The sequence below is a fragment of the Culex quinquefasciatus genome, chromosome 2, assembly GCF_015732765.1.
Source record: "Culex quinquefasciatus strain JHB chromosome 2, VPISU_Cqui_1.0_pri_paternal, whole genome shotgun sequence".
Lineage (NCBI taxonomy): Eukaryota > Metazoa > Arthropoda > Insecta > Diptera > Culicidae > Culex > Culex quinquefasciatus.
In genome coordinates, this window is record NC_051862.1 from 212,485,178 (window position 1) to 212,508,682 (window position 23,505).

The 23,505-nt window shown below is 35.3% G+C and overlaps 1 protein-coding gene across 6 annotated transcripts in view; it reads left to right on the forward strand.

Moving 5' to 3' along the window:
* Positions 1–23,505, forward strand: part of LOC6037900 (LIM domain transcription factor LMO4) — a 470,644-nt gene that overhangs the window by 269,002 nt on the left and 178,137 nt on the right. For all 6 annotated transcript variants that reach the window (XM_038258414.1, XM_038258415.1, XM_038258413.1 and 3 more), the window contains one exon: positions 10,570–10,630. The gene's annotated coding sequence lies outside the window, so the exon portion shown is untranslated. The remainder of the gene's footprint in view (positions 1–10,569; positions 10,631–23,505) is intronic.

A 23,505-nucleotide genomic window follows, 5' to 3' on the forward strand; every position in this document is an offset into this window, starting at 1 on the left:
AAAAATATTCTGTTTTCAGTTATGAGCAATGTAATTAAGCTTATATCTGTAAGCCCATGCATCCAATTGAAAAGCTGTCAAAAGGCAAACTTATGGGAAATTGGACGAGCTTTCCGGTAAAAATATTTTTGAGCCTGGAAAAACAAGTCTGTTATATAGAAAATACCAAAAACCACCAAATCATTGGTATCATTCTGCATTTTTTGTGAGTCTTTTTGTAACATTTTAGGCTATTTCCTCAAAAATTTTGAACGAAAAAAAATCATGACTTCGCCTTAAAATTTAACTTTTAAACATAAAAATTTAAAAATCCCATAGAAGTGGCGTGTATTTTTCTTTCAGTGTATTTTTTTCAGAAAGCCCGTCCAATTTCCTACAAGTTTGTCTTTGACCACTTTTTGGTACGATGCAACGGCTTCGAGATACAGTCATTTTTAAGTTACAGATTACAAAAATATCTAAAAAAAAATTTTATATAGGCCTAGGATAACATGTCTACAAAGTTTCATTGAAATCGGAGAGGGTCGGGTACAAAAGTACCAGAAAAATTCTTGATTTGAGCTGGAATTGCTTAATAATGTTTTGTTAATTTTTAAATATAAAATAATGTAATATGTTTAAACAATTCAGAATTGCATCGCATATGATTAAATAAATTATAGTATTTATTAAAGAGATCAAAAAATGATTCGCATGATTCAAATTTTGGAGACACATTGAATGCGGTCCATAAGATTCTGAGTTTTCTGTATTTTTTAATTGAGAGCTGTTGAATTGAAATTAAAAATAATGCAATTTAATTGCTTTTTTTGTAAATTGGACTTCCCGTTCTGCAGAAAGGAAAGTCTTAAGTTCAATATTTCAATTTTATTTTGATAACACTTTTAGATGCAGTCATTTTCAGACACTTCAAATAAACGTCATGAAAAGGGCTGATTTTGTGGAAAGTTGTTAATAGTTTTCATTTATTTAAAATAAATAAATTTTTAAAAAAGTTGTTGAAACTTGAAAAATTTGACCATTTATACAAAAGAGAAATTTCTGTGTACAATTTTCAAAAAAATTAAAAAAAGCATAAAAAACTACTCTCCCCCTAATTACAGTCCCCAGCACCGGCCATAAATAAGAGGATGATGAAAAAATTGCCACATTCGGCACGCTTCGTTTGACTTCTTCGTCGTCGTTCGAGTCCTCTTCTTCATCTTCTTGGTCGCGAGTTCGCACGCTGCGTTGCAAACCGCGCGGAAAACTAGAAGTAGGTGGATATGAGTGTGTATGTGCTTGTTTGTGTGATTCGCGAGAAAACGACTAGAAAATAATTTTCAACGTACAGTTAAACCTCGCATATGCACCTCATATGGGGGTTTCTTATGCGAAGCACGCATATGCGAGGTACAGGGCTTATGGGATTTTGGCTATATGGGAGACATGGGCTATATTTTTATAATAAATCAACTAAACTATACAAATTTATAGTGTTTTGGAATCGTTATGAAGTCAGCTATACAGCTACACAAAATTTACATGGTTTACGATGTTCTAGGTCATCCGAAACTTCGTCAAGTTAAGGCCTATGTGGTCAACGCCGTACAAGTATGAGTTAGGCGATTTGACTGTGGTTTTTGACCACAGGTCATATCCGGATAACCTCAGGGAGGTTCAGGGACTAGTCTACCGATATGTGGTGATGTTCTGGGTCTTCTGTAGAGTCCCTGAAGGTACGTCCGATGGGTCTACCGCCGTAACACGGCAGAGGTCGGTGGTTTTTGACCTCAGATCATATCCAGATAGCCTCAGGGTGGTTCAGGGACTAGTCTACCGATATTTGGAAATGTTCTGGGTCTTCTGTGAAGTCCCGGGAGCTACGCCTGAAGGGTCTACCGCCGTAACAAGGCAGAGGTCGATGGTGTTTGACCTTAGATCATATCCAGATAGACTCAGGGAGGTTCAGGGACTAGTCTACCGATATGTGGAGATGTTCTGGGTCTTCTATAGAGCCCCGGGAGTTACGACCGACGGGTCTACCGCCGTAACAAAGGAGAGGTCGATGGTTTTTGACCTTAGATAATATCCAGATAGCCTCAGGGAGGTTCAGGGACTAGTCTACCGATATGTGGTGATGTTCTGGGTCTTCTATAGAGTCCCGGGAGCTACGTCCGATGGGTCTACTGACGTAACACGGCAGTGGTCTGTGGTTTTTGACCTCAGATCATATCCGGATAGCCTCAGGGAGGTTCAGGGACTAATCTACCGATATGTGGTGATGTTCTGGGTCTCCTGTAGAGTCCCGGGAGTTACGGCCGATGGGTCTACCACCGTAACAAGATACAGGTCAGAAGTTTTTGACCTCAGATCATATTCGGATAGCCTCAGGGTGGTTCAGAGACTAGTCTACCGATATGTGGTCATTTTTTTGGGTCTTCTATAGAGTCCCAGGAGTAACGGCCGATGGCTCTACCACCGCAACAAGATAGAGGTCGGAGGTTTTCGACCTCAGTTCATATCCGGATAGCCTCAGGGAGGTTAAGGGACTAGTCTACCGATTTCTGGTAATGTGCTGGGTCTTCTGTAAAGTCCCGGGAGCTACGGTCAATGGGTCTACCGCCGTAACAAGGCAGAGGTCGGTGGATTTTGACCTCAGATCATATCCGGATAGCCACAGGAAGGTTCAGGGACTAGTCTACCGATGTGTGGTGATGTTCTGGGTCTTCTGTAGAGTCCCGGGATTACGGTCAATGGGTCTACCACCGAAATAAGGCAGAGGTCACTCGATTTTGATCTTAGATCATATCCGGATAGCCTCAGAACGGTTCAGGGACTAGTCTACCGATGTGTTATGATCTTTTGGGTCTTCTGTAGAGTCCCGGAAGTAACGGCCCTGAGGCTATTCGGATATGATCTGAGATCAAAAACCACAGACCTGTATCTTGTTACGGCGGTAGACCCATCGGCCGTAACTCCCAAGATCTTACAAAAGACCTATCACATCGGTAGACTAGCCCCAGAACCTCCCTGAGGCTATCCGGATATGGTCTCAGGTCAAAAACCTCCGACCTATATCTTGTTACGGTGGTAGACCCAACGGCCGTAGCTCCCGAAATCTTAAAAAAACACCCAGAACATCACCACATATCGGTAGACTAGTTACGGCTGTAGACCCATTGACCGTTACTCCCGGGACTCTACAGAAGACCCAGAATATTACCACACGTCGGTAGACTAGTCCCTGAACCTCCCTGAGGCTATCCGAATATGATCTGAGGTCAAAAACCACAGACCTCTGCCGTGTTACGTCGGTAGACCCATCGGCCGTAACTCCCGGGACTCTACAGGAGACCCAGAACATCACCACATATCGGTAGACTAGTCCCTGAACCTCCCTGAGGCTATCTGGATATTATCTAAGGTCAAAAACCATCGACCTCTGCTTTGTTACGGCGGTAGACCCGTCGGTCGTAACTCCCGGGACTCTATAGAAGACCCAGAACATCAACACATATCGGTAGACTAGTCCCTGAACCTCCCTGAGGCTATCCGAATATGATCTGAGGTCAAAAACCACAGACCTCTGCCGTGTTACGTCGGTAGACCCATCGGTCGTACCTCCCGGGACTCTACAGAAGACCCAGAACATCACCACATACCGGTAGACTAGTCCCTGAACCTCCCTGAGGCTATCCGGATATAATCTGAGGTCTAAAACTACCGACCTCTGCCGTGTTACGGCGGTAGACCCATCGGACGTACCTCCCGGGACTCTACAGAAGACCCAGAACATCACCACATATCGGTAGACTAGTCCCTGAACCTCCCTGAGGCTATCCGGATATAATCTGAGGTCTAAAACTACCGACCTCTACCGTGTTACGGCGGTAGACCCATCGGACGTACCTCCCGGGACTCTACAGATGACCCAGAACATCACCACATATCGGTAGACTAGTCCCTGAACCTCCCTGAGGCTATCCGGATATAATCTGAGGTCTAAAACTACCGACCTCTACCGTGTTACGGCGGTAGACCCATCGGACGTACCTCCCGGGACTCTACAGAAGACCCAGAACATCACCACATATCGGTAGACTAGTCCCTGAACCTCCCTGAGGCTATCCGGATATGATCTGTGGTCAAAAACCACAGTCAAATCGCCTAACTCATACTTGTACGGCGTTGAACACATAGGCCTTAACTTGACGAAGTTTCGGATGATCTAGAACATCGTAAACCATGTAAATTTGGTGTAGCTGTATAGCTGACTTCATAACGATTCCAAAACACTATAAATTTGTATAGTTTAGTTGACTTATTATAAAAATATAGCCCATGTCTCCCATATAGCCAAAATCCCATAAGCCCTGTACCTCGCATATGCAACTCTTGCGACAAAACCGAATCAGGTGGAATGACTCGTATATGCAAAGTTGCATATGTGAGGCGCTCTTATACGAGGTTTAACTGTAGCTGGTTGGATGATACAAAAATAATAAAAAAGAACAGCTGATGGTGGCGGAACAGCTGACGTGAGAATGTTGGTTTTAATTGATTTGTTGAGATTTTTTTATTGATTTCATTTTTAAATCATAAATAAGTTGAACTACAGGCTGTGTTGTGTAATAAAGTCCCGATTCTTTAATCACAAATTGCAACTTCAATTGGCAGATGCTTATAATTTAATTAATTTGAAGGTTCGTCAATTTTAAATTAAATTAAATAAAGCCATCGGCACACTCCTCCCAATCCCTCTTTGTCATACGGAAGCACCTCACCTCTCTTCCCTCACCCCGCAGAAACCCCAGAAGGTTCAATAAATTTTAATCAGATTTCATTTCCCCGGGAGTCGAAAAACTTATCGAATGAAATTTCACCGGGCTTCATTTAATTGAGCACATTATTTTAATTAACACCAGCCTGGCCTCGCCGAAAAAACGCCAACAGTCATCCTCCCCCCTTCAGGAGGAAGAGGTAGAGAAGGGGTGCCAAAAAGGGGGGGGGGGGCTGGGGTGAGAACCCTTTTCCCCACTACCTCGCATGTTCTCATTGTTTTCCAACTTTTAATCCATCAAAGCGCCTTTTCGCCACCCCCCCTCAAAATCCGTCAGCTATTCCACCACCCTCAAGAAGGCATCAATAACGTTCACCCGAACCAATCTGGCTAATTATTTTCCATGCTTTCAGGAATTTTCCTCCTTCGCCATTAGTGCACACACACACCAAGCGTGGCTCTCGTTTTTACCGCCACCTCTCTCCCAAATCTGGTAACTTTTTCCCCGTCTTTTCCATCGCTGAACTGACGAACGGTCGATCTCACCTTCGAAAACACCCAATTTGTGAAAAATGATTCTCTCGGATGGTTTTTCCTAGTTTTCGGGAGCGTTCCCGAGCTGGTGAGAGTTGTTAAAGTATAATAAACATATTTCCAACCAACAGTCAGATTGATAAAGATATAAAAACAAAAAAAAAACATTTTCATTGTGATATATTATTAATTAAAATTTTGAAGATTCAAATAAATATTTAAAAAACATATTGCTTTATTGCGTTCCAATTTAAGTAAAATATTCAAACTAATTTATTTCAATAAATTATTTGAATGCAAAAACTTGACCAAATCTTAGCTAATTGTCACTCCGAAATAGGATTGAACTCTCTAGTAAGAAATTAAAATAGTTTTTATTTATTTATTTATTCAATTTAATGTATTGACAACTGCTCTATAAAAAAAATGTTTTTCGAATAACTCTAGAATGTGATAAAAGTTTAAATTTTAAATTGATTTTAAAATTAAATTTTAAAGTTTTGTCGCTTATCTATTGAAAGATTTTTTTTCAATTTGTTTACTGTCCGTGATAAAATAGTACAGAAATAAGTCAAACAGAGTGTAAATTTGATAATCATTGTGAAAAGGACACTATAAACTGATTACATTTTTTTTTTACCAACAAAACATAAAAAGACATAACATATATTCAAAGTATTGTCTTTCTTAACGAGGAGGTTAGGAACATAAAAAACATTACACATGAGAACGGCAAAGAAACTGCAGAATTTAAAAATAAATCAATTTCGAAATGGCAACTTGTTTCAGAATGGAAAAAATAAACGTTATATAACAACTTCTTCATAGTTTTCATTAAATTGTTCAAGTTTATAGATTTTGTTCCATTTTTATCCAATGGTTTATTTTTTGTTTAAAATAAAAAAGTGAAAGTTTAATTTAATGTTTCTTTAATTTACCATTAATAAACCTAATTATTCTGTAATACTTTGAAGAAAATAAGAAAAAAAACCAGTGAAATTGTAAAGTTTATGAAAACGAAACTATTGGCACTACGCCCCCCGGGGCATGGCCTTCCTCTATCGTGGGATTTCTGCTCCAGCGCCTCTGACGAGACAGGAGAAACCGGGACCAACGTTTTACTTCACCATCCGATAGAAGCTCAGTGGATAAGGCGGGAATCGAACCCGCGTCTCATAGCATCATCGGGATCGGCAGCCGAAGCCGCTACCCCTGCGCCACGACACCCATAAGTTTATGAAAAGTAGACAAATAATGTATTTAAATTTAAAAAATATTAATTATTTTTTTATTTGTTAATAAATGTGAAGAGAATAATTTGTACTACAATGGTGTCTCTCGTTGTCGATATTGAAGGAACCGTCGAGAGCGGGAGATATCTAATGATTTAGCGAAAAATCAAAGCAATCTATTGGAAGGAACTGAAAAAATTATTAACAGCTGGAACAATATTGATATTGAGAAGGTCGACAGCCAGAAAGTCCAATGTATGTACCTTATTGCAATCAAAATATCACTTGCTGTCTGACAAGACAAACTAGTTTTTTCCTCAATTTAAAATTAATTCGTAAAAGAATATTCTGAAGCAATAAATTAAGAAGAGTTTGCACAAATGAGTAATTGTTGAAAAAAAAATGTTTCCGAAATTCTACATAGATCTCAATATTTTTGATAATTTTCTCGAAATTAAATAAAAATCAAATTATGTTGAATATAAGGGAATAATTGAACCTATTGTTGAACACTATTTCAAATATCCGTCATGTTGGATATAACAGATTCAAATGCTGTTATTGAATCTATTAGTTAATGACTCTATGGTAGATCAAGATATTTCTCGATTACTTTATCAAATGTGCTATTTATATAGGAAACCCATGGCGCATTTGTTGTTATGAAAAAGAAATCTAGATTTAACAAAATAAATCAGCTTGAAAGCAAACAAAGATACAAGTCATTTAAAAAACTCAACAAATGTTAATTTTAAAATATATTTTGACAACACTCGAATTATTTTAATTTTACGCTTTAAAATATTCAAAATCATCGACTTATACCCATTCAATTTTGAGTACATTTTTATCACATTGATTTTGTATTTTCAAAATATTTTGAAAAAAACTTCAGTTCTGGAAAAAACCTAAAATTTAAAAAAAACATGTCTAACAATTTGGATTGGTTTAAGCTAAACTAAGCTTATTGATGTTAAACACTTATGCTTTAACAACTAGCTAGAATAAAAAATATTAAAATTCTTTTTCCAGTGAGACAAAACGTCGTCAAGTTTTAAATATAAAATTACCGCTGAAAATGGTTTAAAGATGAAAAAAAAATAAATAAAATAAAAGAAAATATTTGTTAGGTATATTCTTGTAATGGTTTTCATGCATCGTTTTTTTATCGTTCAGTTTTAAACTTTAAATATTTTCATTTATTGTTTAGGTTTAAAATACAAGAAAAGTCATTCTGAATTTCATTTAGTTGTCCACGCATATTTACAATTGTTAAAAATTGTATATATTCAAAAAATATCTTTTTTTGCTAAATGTATTGATAAAATGACCTTGATCCATGTTTTATATTTGGAGCAAGATCTATTTGAGTAAATTTATTTCAAAATAATTTTTTATTGATTGCCAGCAGTTATCACTAGGACTAGCGATTTTTCGCGATTTTGCGGAAGCCGCGTAATCCGTGAAATTTGCTACTGGCCGTGAAGTTTTTTAAGCACCGTGAAATGCCGCGAAATTTTTAATATTTCATTGATAAATCGCTTCTCAGTACATTTAAGCATTATTTATTTGATTTCATTTTTATTTTCTAAACTAAATAAAAAACAAAAAAAAAACTAAACAAAAAACCAATAAGATTGTTAAAGAACACTACAATGAAAGTAAACGCAAAAAGTTATTTGTTGAGCATTTGCAATGTATTATAATTTTCTGCTAAAATCAACTGCTTTTATGAGTTTTGCCTAAAATTTATTAAAATACTCGAATTCTTCTATTGTTCAACTTAGGAAAACAAAAAAATGTTTTATATATTTTTAGTGTTATAACTACTTCTGATCTCAATGTATAACATTTAATTTGCTGGATCATAAATATATCTGACGGAAATTCTCTAAAAAAAATCAAAATAAAAATAAATTATCATTTGTGTTAGGAGATTCTATCTGCTACTAACTTTTCAAACAATTATACTTGAATAGCTCATCTTTACATTTAAATTGCCGTGAAATTCCAATACATTTTAATTGGCATGCCGTGAAAAATCACTAGCCCTAGTTATCGCCGATGAATAATAGTGGACCAATTACAACAAAGTAATGATTCTTGTGTGGTAACGATATTATTATCTAAAACGTAATCGATCCACGACAATTATATCATTAACAACGCTGAATAAAACTTAAATATTGATCATAAAATCAAAATGTAAGTTCCATGAATTACTGTACGTTTTGGAAACCATCCTCGGTCAGAGATGATTTTTTATACTATCAATTTTAAATTCTGGAAAACGCATAGTTTTTTTTTTTAATAGCAAATAAGAAACAAATACAAAATTAAATGCGCTACGTTTCATGTTCAAAAATTTCATGCATTTTTTCGGTTTAATTTTGCTTCTCATCTTATTTTCTGAAATTTTAATTATTTTTTATATATTATCATTAACTACATGTTAATTTGGCAACAGGACGTCATTTAAGTTACAAAGAATTTTCAATCATGAATTTTTAGTTTCTTTTTTAATTACTGAATATTATTTATGAAAGAACCTAAATGTTTTCAAAAAATTTCCCAAAAAATACATACCCACCTGCTCGGGTCCCTCCACACACCGCCTTTTCGTCAGCTTTTCACCTCGCCAAATGGGAGAACCATTGCCAAGTCAAGCCAAGCCAAGTAATCCATCAGCATGCCACACTATGTGTGGGTGTGTGTATACTTGTGCGCTAATGTGTCTATGTGTGAGTGCGGCACCACGGACGAACTCTACCGGATGGGATGAAAAACAATGAATTGAATTCGAGCACTAATTGGCTTCATTCATTGGACTCTTTTTTTTGACTCTCTCTCACAAATGTGGTAGTTTTTCTTTGGCAGTGCGCCCAGCTAGTCATCCCACCCACCAACGGACAAGTTGTTGAAGGGAGGGTGGGGGAAAGGAGGGTGTTGATGAAGGTAGATCTGCTAATAGGCAGGTTGTTTTCCTTTTGGCTGAGAAAGGATAACTGACGATGGCGGATGATGGCCGTGGTTGAAAATTTTAGTGGTCAAATTAACAGTGTTGCCAGTTTTTTTTTATTTAAAAATGATTTTACTTCAATTTTTTATTTTAATGAAAATTCGACGAAAAAATCAATTTAGAAAAAAAAAACAAAAAATCAATCATTCTGGCAACACTGCCCCCCTTACAGGTTCTCGCTCCAATCAGGCCCAAGATCGATCCCTTTCTCACTTTTCGCTTTTAATTAATTAATTGATCGAATCGATCCGACTTTGGCGTCGTCGACGACGACGATGACTTGGTTCGATGATGCTGATTAGTGCTGATTGAAAGGAACTGTGGGTGGGTGGTCCTGCCTGACGAACGACGACGACGACGACGACGACAACGATGATCCCGTTTGGATTCAAATGGACCTGAAGCAGCAGTTCAAGCTTCGTTCTTGGAAACGAGGGAGCTTTTTTGGGTGAAACACGGCGGGTGATAATGAGTCTGTGTGCTATTTGGTGCTGGTTGATGGATTTCGGAACGAGAATTCCGGAGATTTTTGGCATCATCATCTTCCTGTCTGACCGTTGAAAGGGGGGAAAACTTTTGCAATGAACGATGAAAGTTTCCAGGAAAATCAATTTCAATCAGAGTTACACAGACTTTATCGCTCTAGTTAATTGATAAAAAATATGGATACCGGAGATACAAGCAAAATTTTAAAATTTTAGAAAAGTTAAGAAAAGCAATCATAAATGAGGAAAAAGTATTCGACAAGCTTGCATCGCTAGTCAATTCCTTTTTTCTTGCAAAATTTCTCCGTGACCCAAATTGCTTCGGGCTTTCTTAATTTTTTCTTGGTGCCGCGACGAGGCTGAACCTAATTAACCTTAATCGAGTCATTATTTTTGTCCTCATTTTTTTCTCGTGACCCGACGACGCTTCTGGCCTTATTGGGATAATCAAATTGACTAACTTTTTTGTTCTTTTTTGTCTTCCTTTTGAGATCTCCTTCACTAACGTATATTTTCTTCTTCTTTTCTAATTTACAGATTATGCGATATTATCGAAATAATTAAGGATGTAATTACCTTAAAAGGATAATTCCAAAAGGTAAGTCTCATTATTCCTGGCCACTTTTTTTAGCCAACCTTTTCCATGAAAGTAGCTTAACCTTTATCACTTTTACCACTTTTTTTTTTCTTCCGAACTCTTCAATTTTCTCCCCCTCTCGAACCACATCCTGCCATTGTTCCGGAATCCTTTTCTTTTTGTCGTTGTCCTGCCTCGCCCCAAGTGTCCGCTCTAGCTTCAAAAGCTCCGGTTGATACCCCGATTAAGCACTTGGCACTTTTATCCTCCGGAAAATCCCTCCCCCACTCCCAACCCTCTCCGCAATGCTTTTTTTAATTTGAATAAATTAATTAGGATTATACCTATTTTGGGGTTTAATTACTGCAAAATTTATCTAATTTTCCCTCGTCCGTTTGCCTTATCACGGACAGCTCCCTTCCCCACCGCCCTCGGATATCCCTTCCAAAACAGACGCGAAACGAGACGAGGGGATGATGCTTCTTCCTTCAGCGTTTATTTTTTTATTTTTTTATTATCAGTTAGCCCAGGCTAGACTACTGACTGACTGGCGTGGCGCGGGATATGGTGGGTGATGGGAGCAATGAGGGGGGAAGGTCGTTTGGCTTTGTGTCTGCGACTGTGAGTGTTTGTGCAATGAGGCGGGTAGGTGGTCACGTGGCGAGGGGTGCAACGGTTTAGTGGGTGGGTGGGAGGAATGGTACATGAAAGGATCGGGCAGGGTGGTCACTTAATTCAGGATTGTTTTTTATTTGACGATACTGTATTTTATTGTTTAAAATTCATTCATATTTTGAACAATTAAAAATATTATTATTAACTGAAATGAATTGATTTGAAACAGATGTTACTCATTTTATGACCATATTAATACTTTCGCCGACAGGAAAATAACCAGCTAAAAAATATGAAAATCTCCAGAAAACTTTTGTTACTCATTTCTCTCTTGATTTATAATCGAGTTGATAGCAATAAATTGTTTTGAATGCTCTACTTTAACCCTAAAACACCCATCCTCACCTTAGAACAGGCTTCTTTCTATAATTTACTAAAAATTATTTTCAACCTATTACAAAAAATAATCTCCAAATTTTTGAAATTCTTTTTTTTTACTGAAAAATAAAGAGAATGTGGACAATTTTGAGAATCAACAAAAAGGAAAAAAAACAAATTTGGAGGTTGTAGAATAGGCCTAAAACTACCAACATAAACAAAAATTCAACAAGATGAATTAATAAAAAAATACTACACATGAATGAAAAAAAAAACCATGAGCAGTAAAGGTCAAAAAATAATTCTACAAAAACAACAAAATAATAAAATTGAAAAAATGACTGTTGAAGGTTTTATTAAATTATAAAATCAAGAATAATTAAAAAAAATCAATGAATTTTCTCAATAAAATTTGTTTTAAAAAAAGCGTTTAGTTTTATTTTTAAACGCTTTATTCAAAAATATATTAAAATTCTCAGAAATCATGGTTAAAAAACAAAAAGCAGTTCACGAAACTTAACATAATCAATTCATTTATTTATCATCCCTTCAAGAACCGATTTGAGATAGTTAATAATTTTAGACATTAGCGTTTCTGGTTTGCACCGGAAGCAAAGCAAGAACGCCCCAGCAGCTGGACACCGAGTTGCGGCTGAGGACAAAAGCAAAGGCCAGCAGAGCCAACCAAGAACCCTACACAATCCCCCTTCCCTTCCCACGCCTTGTCTTTAACATCAATCCCTTCCCTACTAACCCCGAGTAGGCCGATCTTCTGTAATTATTAAGTCAAATGTAATTACAAAAGCCGACTCGGTCCTAACCAGTACCCAGTACCGAAAAGGACCTAATAAAAATAATTTTATGAAAAAAAAAAACATTATTTTTTAAGATATATTTTTGAATTAGCAAAAAATGTTCACGTTACCCAAAAAATAGCAATTCAATAAAAATCACCGCAACTTAGTTAAAATAACAAGGTAAAATATTTAAGTGTTTTTAGTTCCAAAACATTCACCAAAAATCAGTGGAAAAATGATTAAGCAAGGAATAGAATTATTATTATAAATAGTTGTTAATTAAACTTAAAATTTATTTTTTGCATTTTTTGAATAAAATTAAATTATGAGACAAAACAATATATTAAATGCAATATCCTTGCCATTAAATTCATCAAACATTATATTTCAATGAGATTTTAACAACGTATTAAGCATTTTGTTTTAACTTTATCTTTAAAATTTTGAAATGTGAACTTGAAACTTCTTTAGCTCCTCCCTGATTTTGACTAAAACTAAGGCGAAGGGCCAAGAATTTTGAAAAAAATGGAATAGTCTTATCACCAAATGTTCATGCAGTCAGATTCACAAATCTTTATTTTAAAAACAATGTTATTATATAAATTTAGAAAAAATGATACAGGAAATACCAAAAATTTTCCAGTAAAAAGTTGGTATATAATAAATAAATAAATAAAAGACCGAGCCACGTAGCCCAGTGGTAACGCTTCCGCCTCGTAAGCGGTAGATCGGGGTTCAAATCCCGGCTCGGACCAACACAACTGGTGATCTTTTCCCTTCTGGAATCGATTGCTTAGTAAAGGGAAGGTAGTGTATCGTCACAAACTGGACCTTATCACGACACCTTAGGGAGGCGACCTATGGAATGTTAACATTAACCTTAACTTGTTAACATTGAGTTGAGAATGAAACTGCCACTGAACCCGCTTCGTAAATGCCGGCCCCGATACTCTTCAAGGGTGTTCCGCTCAGGAACTGGGAAAGATATAATAAATATAGAGTTTTTTAAAGGTCCAATTAACAAAATTATATACTTTTTTTTTGCTTTTTGGGTGTTATACCTTGAAAAAAAAAACTCTGGTAAAAATTTAAAAACCTGGTTTTAATGATTTTAGGTATGTATGAAATTTAGGTAAGAAATGTATATTTCAAATAAATACAATTTTGTTTAGTTGTTGTTCTAATTTATTGTTTACTGAACCTTTCTTTCAAAGATCAGGATTGAGAATATATTACAATTGAAAATCTCGAAATGGTCAAAAATTGCATAAATTATCATTTTTTTTAACTTATTTCAATCGAGCGTGCTGTTTTACATGACACCTTGACACCGTCTATCTGATCACGTTTTTTAGCCACACAGTTTGTAAATTGGGAAGGTTTAACATTGAACGGTTTCAAATTACCACTTTTATGATGTAATATTACCACAATGTAGACTGGAAAAGTGGCAGTCCCATCGAATATTTCTAAATTTACACATTTTAAAGTGAAAATTACTTTATTTCTGACATAAAATATACAGATATACTATTATCATGATTCTTTTTTACTTTGTAGAATCTTTAAAAAAAAAATGGATGAGTGTAAATCCCAAACAATTTGAGGAGTTTTGCCACCCCACCATCTCAAGCTATAGAAAAATGGACTCTGAATTCGTGATCAGTAACCAACAACTTTAGAGTAAGGTTACCCAACAATAAAAAAGCAGTATTTTTTCGGTCGTTTTCCATCAAGTCAAGACAAAGTCAATAAAAAATACTTCAATTTCAACTTTCTATTTTTTAATTATAATCGAAAAACTGCGACGTGGTCAGCTGTAAGAGTCCAAACAACCCAGCAGCAGGAGTAGAAGCTGGAAGAGAGTTTTAAGGTTGCTTATGTGATTGTAGTACAATTTATCACAAAAACGAAAAAATACTCGGCGATCAAAAGAGAAAAAAACATATCCGAGAAAATAACAGGCAAATTGTACAAAGAAAAAAAGTTCAATTTTGGAAGGCTGAAAATTTGGAAGGTTGAATACCTCTTTTTTGAGTAATGTTTTACATAAAATGTGAACCTGATGAATATTCACCAAAAACTGATAAATATTCAACAATTCCTGATGTATCACACATTTGTTTCTGCACAAAATTTGTCACCATTTCCTGATGAATATTACCATTATTTTTTTCCTGTGTATCAAACTTGCAACTTACTAATTAAACTAATTCGTTAATTAGTTAATATATGCCGAAAATCAGTGTCAAATAGATATTATGTCAGAAAAGGTTTTTTTTATGTTATAAATAAATATTTTATTTTATGTTGAATTCAACATATTAGACAAGAACACCAAAGTTTTCGACAAACACAGTTATGAAGACAATTAGATTAAAGTGATTAAAAGACAATTGGATTATTTCTCAATTTTGATCATTAGTAATATTTTTGGTTTTCTGGAACCGAATCTCGATAAAGCTGTAGGAAGGATTTCAGTATTCATAACAACTAAAATTTAATAGCATAATTTTATCTCCATAATTTTTTTCTTAAGACGTTTTAAGGAAGTGGGGAAGGCATCAACTAAATGGTCAGATTTGGTACACTTTTTGCATTTTTTTTTTCAAATTATACATATTTTTAACAACTATAGATTTCGCAAAATTATAGCATTGTTTTTATTATATCCTAAATTATGATTACTTTCTTCCACCCTGTTCAAAGAAAACCTTAACCCTTAGGAAAAGGTTACACCACCAAGGAAGAAGCAGCCCGCGGCTGCTCGCAAAAAGTTTACCCTCCTCTCCCCTCTCTATATCCCTCCTTTTCCAAAGCTCATCGCACACTGCTGTTGTTATCCCTTCCCTCAGCTGCACCAAGCCCAGTGTAGAGAGGGAGTCAGAGAACGAGGTTGAGCTGATTACAATTTTAATTGGATTGCACCTTTTGCTTGCCCGCTGCCATCTTCCACTCCCGCACACTAACGCCACGTGGATAAGAAGACACTGAAGAAGGGGGGGAGGGAGAGATAGCCCAGTCCCTGTGGCCAGGGTGAAGGCATTTAATTTTTCAAGAACCCTCGCGCAAGGGGTCAAGCAACACAACGGCTGGCTGGTCTTCAAGCAGGCAGGAGAAGATTTTGAAGGATGTGAGTTTTCCGTGTTTGTGGGTGGAAATGGAGTGGAAAAACAAAGATAACCACGATTGATTAAGCTGATACGTGGTGGGCACGTGAGGGTTGTTTTTTTTTTTGTAAAAAAAAAAAAGTTTATTTAGAGCATTATATTTTGTACATGGTTTACATAGAAAAGCATAAGTTTTGTCGATTAATACAGATTATTTGAACAACTATACCAAAAATTGTTTATCGTTTACAATAAATATTATTAGAGTTTGTTCTTCTTCTATCTTTGAGCTTCAATGGCGTGTCTTCTTCTTTTTCGGGCGGCCGGGTCCTCGTCGGCCTGAATTGGGCGCAGAGCCTCCAGGAGAGATATCACTTTCGCTCTCTGAGATGGTGTCCAAAGATGGCGATGTCTTCGGGTCCCGGATGGGAAAAGGAATCTTGAAATTGCTTTCCAAGATCATGTTAGCAGGCGTCAAAGAGACTGGCATCTCTTCATAATTGCTCTCTTCGTTTCGTGAGTTCTCGATTTGATGTTCGTCTCTAGTGCCGATACCGCTGAGTTCGTTCGTGACATCAGTTGAGTGATTCGGCAAGATCGTCGCGGTATCGGTCCCCGAGATACTGATGCAGTCGATTGGATTTGTTTGTGGTGGTGCAGTTTGGGTTTGCAAAACCGTGGTGGAGGTACCTTCGTTCACCACACCAGCGTAGCTTTGTGGTGCAGTTGTCTGTGCGCTTTTCAGTCTCTCGCTGAGGTCGGCCTTCTGGCCGAGAAGTTTTTTTTTTTTAAAACATGACATCCCTATGTGTTGAGTTAGTGTGCAGTGTCTGCACGTCGCTGGTTGACCTGTGTAGGTGACCAGCGTTAGTTCGTTTCTGATTGTAACGAACGACTTAATATGGCGGCGAAGCACCATCTTTGCAATCCGGATTCCTGACGATACGCCACGGAATGCGAATTTTTCTCCCCAGACTGTTTCTTGGATGCTCAAGACATCACCGTAGTGCCGAAGAAAGGCCACAATTTCGTCATCGGTGACGTTTTCGGAGAGATCGTGGATTTTGACTTCCACTCCCCCGTCCTCCATCATCAACCGAACTTTGACCTTGGTTTTGTTAATCACGAGCTCGTGCTTTTCGTTGTGCATAGCAACAATGTCTTGAGCGATTTTCAACTCACTGCACTTAACATGTGCGCAGTTTTGCGCATGGTTGATCTGGAGCCTTATCACTTGCTCTGGCCTCAAGGCCAGATTAACGTGCACAAACTTGTGCAACTCTTCAAATGTTGGGCGTTTTGGGAAGTTCGATAGAAGCATCTTGAAGGTGTTCTCACGAGTTTGCACTTGAGACATAGTTGTGATGGCGAAGCACAAATTAATCACAATTAGATGATTTGACGCGAAAACTCGATTCCACACCCGATGGTGTGGAAAAGAAAGCAAAAAACACTTGAACAAAGGAACTCTGGTTTATGCGACTGGTCGCATCAAGAGTGCGATGCGAACTGAGGGTTGTTGGTGAGAATTTTTGAAAGATTTAGTAGAAAAATGAAGAAAATTCAATTGAAGGTGAAACCAACTTGTCATAATCGATCAAAATCACTCAAACCTCATTGCGTGAGTCAAATTAATTAAAGCGTTTGTTGAAACAATCATCATTCATAAAACGCAAATGACCGCGCCGTCGCCATCATCATCATCGCTGTCGTATCGCATTGTGGAATGATTTATTTGACGTCGCCAATTTCGTTCCTGTCCTGTATATTCCTGGCCGTTGTCGATGTCGGAGTCCCGCGCTCCGCGGTTTACGACCTTCCCGTCGGTTGGTTGGTAGCCCCCTGGGATCGTAATTGTGCCGCCCTTCTGGCGATGGAACGAGTCACACTTCAAACAATTGTTAAGACATTAGGACAGGGATGCCAATTGTGAGTGATTGATAAAAGATATTTAAAAATAAAAATAAATTTTGTTGTTCTACAAAAACCTTTGCTTTTATGTTTTTTTTCCGAAGGCTGATATAAATTTTATATAAAGTTTAAGTCGCTATTTTTTTTTTTGTTTTCGTAAAATCTAACATGTTTTGAAAACTAATGATGCCAAAACAACTGAACTAGAGTAAAATGCATTTTATATCACTTTTTGCATTTAAATGCTGAGACTACGGTTTGTTATTTCATTTTTTTGCCTCGAACCCAGCTAGGGGACAAAAACTTTAGTAAATATTTGCATCGACCTAATCTACTTTAATTTTTAATATGAATTTAAAATCTTATGCTTTTGATTTTAGTAGTTTTATGCCGGTTTTTCAACATCTTTTTACCTATTTTTTGTTTCTCAAATTTTTCTAGTTACTTAGTGAATGTTTTTTCACAGTTTTTAGTTAACAAGAAAACTGTACGTTTTACATTAAGTTTTCTACATTACTAAATTTATTATTTAAACATTCAGATTTTAACATTCAGACTTTAACATTTAACATTTTCTCAATCTTCATATAGTTATGAACAGGGTTAGTGTATTTTCACGATTTCACGACAGTGTGAAATTCGTTAAATTTTAAGATTTCCGAGAAATCCCGTAAAATTTATAAATTTTCTCAAATCATTGCTTCGAAACAACAGCATAGCATTTCATCCATGAAGACTTTTTAAGTAAATTTTATTAGTTTTCAATTGAAAAGCCATTTGAAGAATTGTTGGAAAAACATACATTAATATAAAATTGTTATTCTCATACCAAAAAGTTTAACTTTTGCATATGTTGGCTTTTTTACCAAAACATGTCGAAACTGACTAAACAAGTATTTTGGGATTAGTTTTTGAAAGATCGCACAGATTTTTTTTTAAATTGAACTGATTTTTATGGAAATCAATCTAAAAATTAAATGAACCGTATTTTGGATACTTAAAAAACATTTCAGATTTTTGACGAGTCCTATTTAATTTTTAAGATATTTGTAAATTTGGGTAGATGGTTTCCTTGGAAATTTAATCCATTTTATTTTGTTTGCGCTGTTCTGATTTTGAGAAACAATTTGAACATTTCGTTACAGATTAAATAATTTTAGGTTTTTTGATTTTTATTTTAGTTTTTGAAAAGTAAGATGAAATCCCCCAAAAATATTTCTACTACTTACATGAATATACAAAAGTTTTTTTTATCATAAAATGTAAAGAGATAAAATAGAAGAAAATAAGTGTAAATTTTTAGCTATATTTGTCAAATATTCAAAAAAAAGTATTTTAATAACCGAGAATACCTATCCTCTACATTTTGTTTCAAAATATTTGGAAAACCTATCCATGAACCGATGTTTTTTTGGAAATTGATAAAAGCTTTATTGTGTCACGTTCAAATTTAGTGAATAATTGCTATTAGCTTATTGAAAAATAATGTATAATGAAGTCTAAAAAGTGGTTTCTGTATTTTTATTCAAAGATTATCATGGTTATTTTAATATTTTCACAATCCGCGACATTTCTGTGTAAATTGGTGTTTTAAAATCGTGAAATTTGCAATATTTTATTTACTCTGATCTGAAATATAAACATGTTGATAAAAAAAACTGAATATACTAAAAATAATTGATTCAAGTTGGTTGTGAAATGTACAGAAAAAACAGTTTTTTTTTTTTAAATCAAGTTCCCTTATCACGTGTTTTTTTTTTTGTTAAGCAGCGAAATTATTGGTTGAAAATTTGCTAAATTGATTGAGTTTAAAATCAGTTTTTTGTTAGTTTACCCTTATGAGTTAGTAACAAAAATTAAAGCAAAATATAATTGTAGAATCGTCACTCCGGCCAACTAGTCTGCTCCGTGCTGCGATCCAATCTCAACTACCGTTTGACATTGACTCTCTCGCTCCTGTACGTTCGTTCGTCTGACAGATCTCTCCGCTTACACGCAGAACTTGGTTTACTCATATTATGTATAAAGAAAGAAAACTTGTGATTGACTCTCATTTATGAAGACAAGTAAATGTCTTCATCAGGAAATTAAAAAAATAATCTAAAAACGATAGATTTCTTTTTGTAAAAATTGTTAAATTATACCCAAACTTTTTACAAATGTCAAAAAAATGAGAAAAACTAATGAACCACCAATGAACCAACCAACCATCCAATGAAAAATACTGTTATGAAAAAAAATACCATCAAGTGAAGAAAGTTAAATTTACAGGTATTGCAAAAAAATTTCATTATCTTGCAAATCGGAAAATATTTAATGAACATTTTTCGACATAAATTTTAGGAAAAACATCTGTGAAGTAATTGTTTTTTTTTGTTTTTATTGTTTTTCAAGATATGTTCAATTTTTTTGAATTATTTTTCAAAATCAAATTTAATTTTCAGTCTTGTATTATTTATGAATATTTAAGTATCTTTGACTAATTTTTAATGAATCACTCATGATTTTTGAATTGCTTTCAGATATTTTTGTCACTTTTTATCTGTTTGTTTTTTTTTTCTATTAATTTTTCAACATTAGTCTTGAATTGGCAATGATTTTGCTGTTTGTTTTTTTTTTATATTCACTGCAAAATTCAAAAGATAAAGCTCCTACTACTAAAAAATTAGTGACTAAGACTCCGACTCCACGCAGAGAATACTCTCCATTTCTACTTCGACGCCAACTCCAACTCTAGTTCTCGAACAATATCCGATACCGCTGATTTCAACTCCGACAATAATCATTCCAATACAACGTTGTTCATAATCAGTCAAATCTAACACCAACTCCAACTCCGGCTTCTTAGGATTTGATGACTCCGACTCAAAATTCGACTCCAGCTCTCCATAAAACCCGAACTCCAGTTCAATGCAAATTTTACAAAAAAGATTATAAATTTTGTATTGAAGAATTTTCTTCCAATATAACAGATATATTTATTTTATTCTTATGCTGGAATTGAGCTAGAGTTGTTGAACAAATAGTTTAAAAAAAATATTTTTTGACGCTTTGTTCTTCATTTCCAGCTCAAAATTTGAATTGTCAACTCTGCAATTCCCTCCATTGCGTTCTGGGGGTCACGTTCGGGCTCACCTGGCCGCACACACGGTACTTGCCCATTGACGGTGCCCGTGGTCCCTTTCACAAAAGACTCCGAGAGCCCAGTCTATGGTAGAAGAATGTCCTCCAAAGACCGTCACCGCCGGTTCAGTCGGTCGGTGCTGGACTCCATGCCTAATTAATGAGCCGTAATTTGTAGTTTGCGTTTTCCACCCCGACCGACCTATGATTTATTAATGAAGATGAAAATCTACTTGGCTAGCCCCAGACCACGTCACCTCGTCACCACCATCGGACGACAAGAAGCTCGGTACAGGTGACCAGCACCACACTCGGGACGAGAGGTGGTTTGTTTGACCGGTCGTCGCGGCGGTACTCTATCAAAAACGTTGATGAATGTACACGATGGAGAATAATGCTTGCCTCGAATCAATCTTCCAACCAAATTAGCCGTACAAAATGTCAAAATTGAAATTTTACCCCCTCCGATACTCAACTTCAATAAAACAGCTCAAAAAGGGATAAACTTTGATAAAACAGCGATAAATCAAATCAATTCAATTAAAATCAGCTCGTTCCCCTTCCCGATCAACCAAACCACCACCCTCGGTGCACAGTAGGGGAGGAAAACCCCGAAATCGATCATCCCACGGGTGAGATTTGAACCACTTTCCAGTTTTCCCCGATTGTATTCTCACAAGGAAATATGAAAATCGGCGGGGAAAAAGGATTCGTTCGTCCCCTTTTGCTTTGGCTCTCCCGGGAAAACGAGAAAGGGGGAAATGCTTTGTTATGGCAGTGGGCCATCTTTACCACACCATCTCGTAATTGTCGTCATCATTCACCGGAGGAGAAATATGGCAATTATTGCAGGGGAGGGAATGTGGAATGGTGATTTATTGGAACTGAATTATGAAAAAAATATAATTTTAAATTCCACTCTTTTTCCAATGACTTTCACCTCAATTGCATACAAAACAAGTTTAAAATTGATTTTTAAATAAAAAATTTAAATAAAATCGATTTTTTTGTTCCAGAAACATTAATTCAAATGTATTGATATAAACTCAAAAAAAATCAAAGCAACCAGACCACACCTCCTAACTGTATATTATTATTCTGAATATTTACACGACCGTCTAATGGTATGATAATCGCTTTTTGATTATTATATTACGTGCTAAGAAATAAAACAGCTTGAACCATCAACCATTTTTTTCCTTTTTTCTTCCCTCTGAAATTCCTTTAATGGGCATTTTTTTCCTTGCACCTCACAATGTGTATTCTTGGTTGGTATGTGCCTTCGATATGATAGAACTTTAATTATTTGAAAAAATATTAAAAAACAGTTCTTAAGATATTGTTAAATAAATTGATTTTTCAAATATCATTTTAGTTGAAACCTGAATCAGCTAGTTTCTTAAAAAAAAACGATCAAATTAACTGGCCCAAAATTGGATCCACCTTCAACCGTGGTTGGCCCATAAATCTAACATTTCAGCTGTTAAATTGGGACGTGTCAAACGGAAAATTATGGTTGATTTATGACGCCACTATGGCTGGCGAACCGAAAAACAATTAATGTGCGTGCGGTTTGGTCTTTAAGGTTGCTTCGTTTGCAATGTAAATGAGAATCATTAACGAAACGAAACGCTGCCCGTGCTATTGAAAGGTAGACTTAAAGCTGTGTGTGTGTGTGTGACCAGTGAATTATAATAAAATTAAATTTTATTTTCAACTCATCAGTCAACATCCATCAATACGGTGGCAGCAGCTCCATCGATCAAACATCGACTGCAAAAATCTTGGCGAAATTATTCACCACTTGTGCTTTTGTTGCTGCTGCTACGCGTGTGTTAATGAAGGTAAAACTTTCGATTTCCCTACCCCTCAGAAAGAGGCCCAAATTCAACCGCAAGTTCCCCCCTAAACTCTCTGCCTCAATCTTTGAAAGCCGCGCCGCTGGATCGTTCATCATCATTATTATGCCATTTTGTTCTGGGCGACTCCTTTTGCTTTAGGGAACCTTCCGGCGATGAGGAATGGCCTGGGAGGTGAGACCACGAGGTTGATGGTCTGGGTCAGGGTACTCGCAGCGCTAAGTTTTTTTTTTTCGCAAACATGTTTCGTCTTTATTAAACGGAAATATAAAATTTAATAAAACCCACAGCAACACATCAATAAGCTAAATTTATGGAACTATGGATTTGCTTTGAAAAAATCATTAGAAAAACCTAATTTTAGTACATTATTTGTTCTTCAAGAGTCTGTGAGAAAAAAAATTTCATTGAATTTGGCAATAATTCATCAAACAAACACGAAAAAAAAACAGTATTTTTAGCCAGGTCTTCGAAGAATACACAGAACAAATACATTCCGAATGTTACATCTTGAATAATGAAATTTAAAAAAAATTATCAAATTTATCAAATTTATCAAATTTATCAAATTTATCAAATTTATCAAATTTATCAAATTTATCAAATTTATCAAATTTATCAAATTTATCAAATTTATCAAATTTATCAAATTTATCAAATTTATCAAATTTATCAAATTTATCAAATTTATCAAATTTATCAAATTTATCAAATTTATCAAATTTATCAAATTTATCAAATTTATCAAATTTATCAAATTTATCAAATTTATCAAATTTATCAAATTTATCAAATTTATCAAATTTATCAAATTTATCAAATTTATCAAATTTATCAAATTTATCAAATTTATCAAATTTATCAAATTTATCAAATTTATCAAATTTATCAAATTTATCAAATTTATCAAATTTATCAAATTTATCAAATTTATCAAATTTATCAAGTTTATCAAATTTATCAAATTTATCAAATTTATCAAATTTATCAAATTTATCAAATTTATCAAATTTATCAAATTTATCAAATTTATCAAATTTATCAAATTTATCAAATTTATCAAATTTATCAAATTTATCAAATTTATCAAATTTATCAAATTT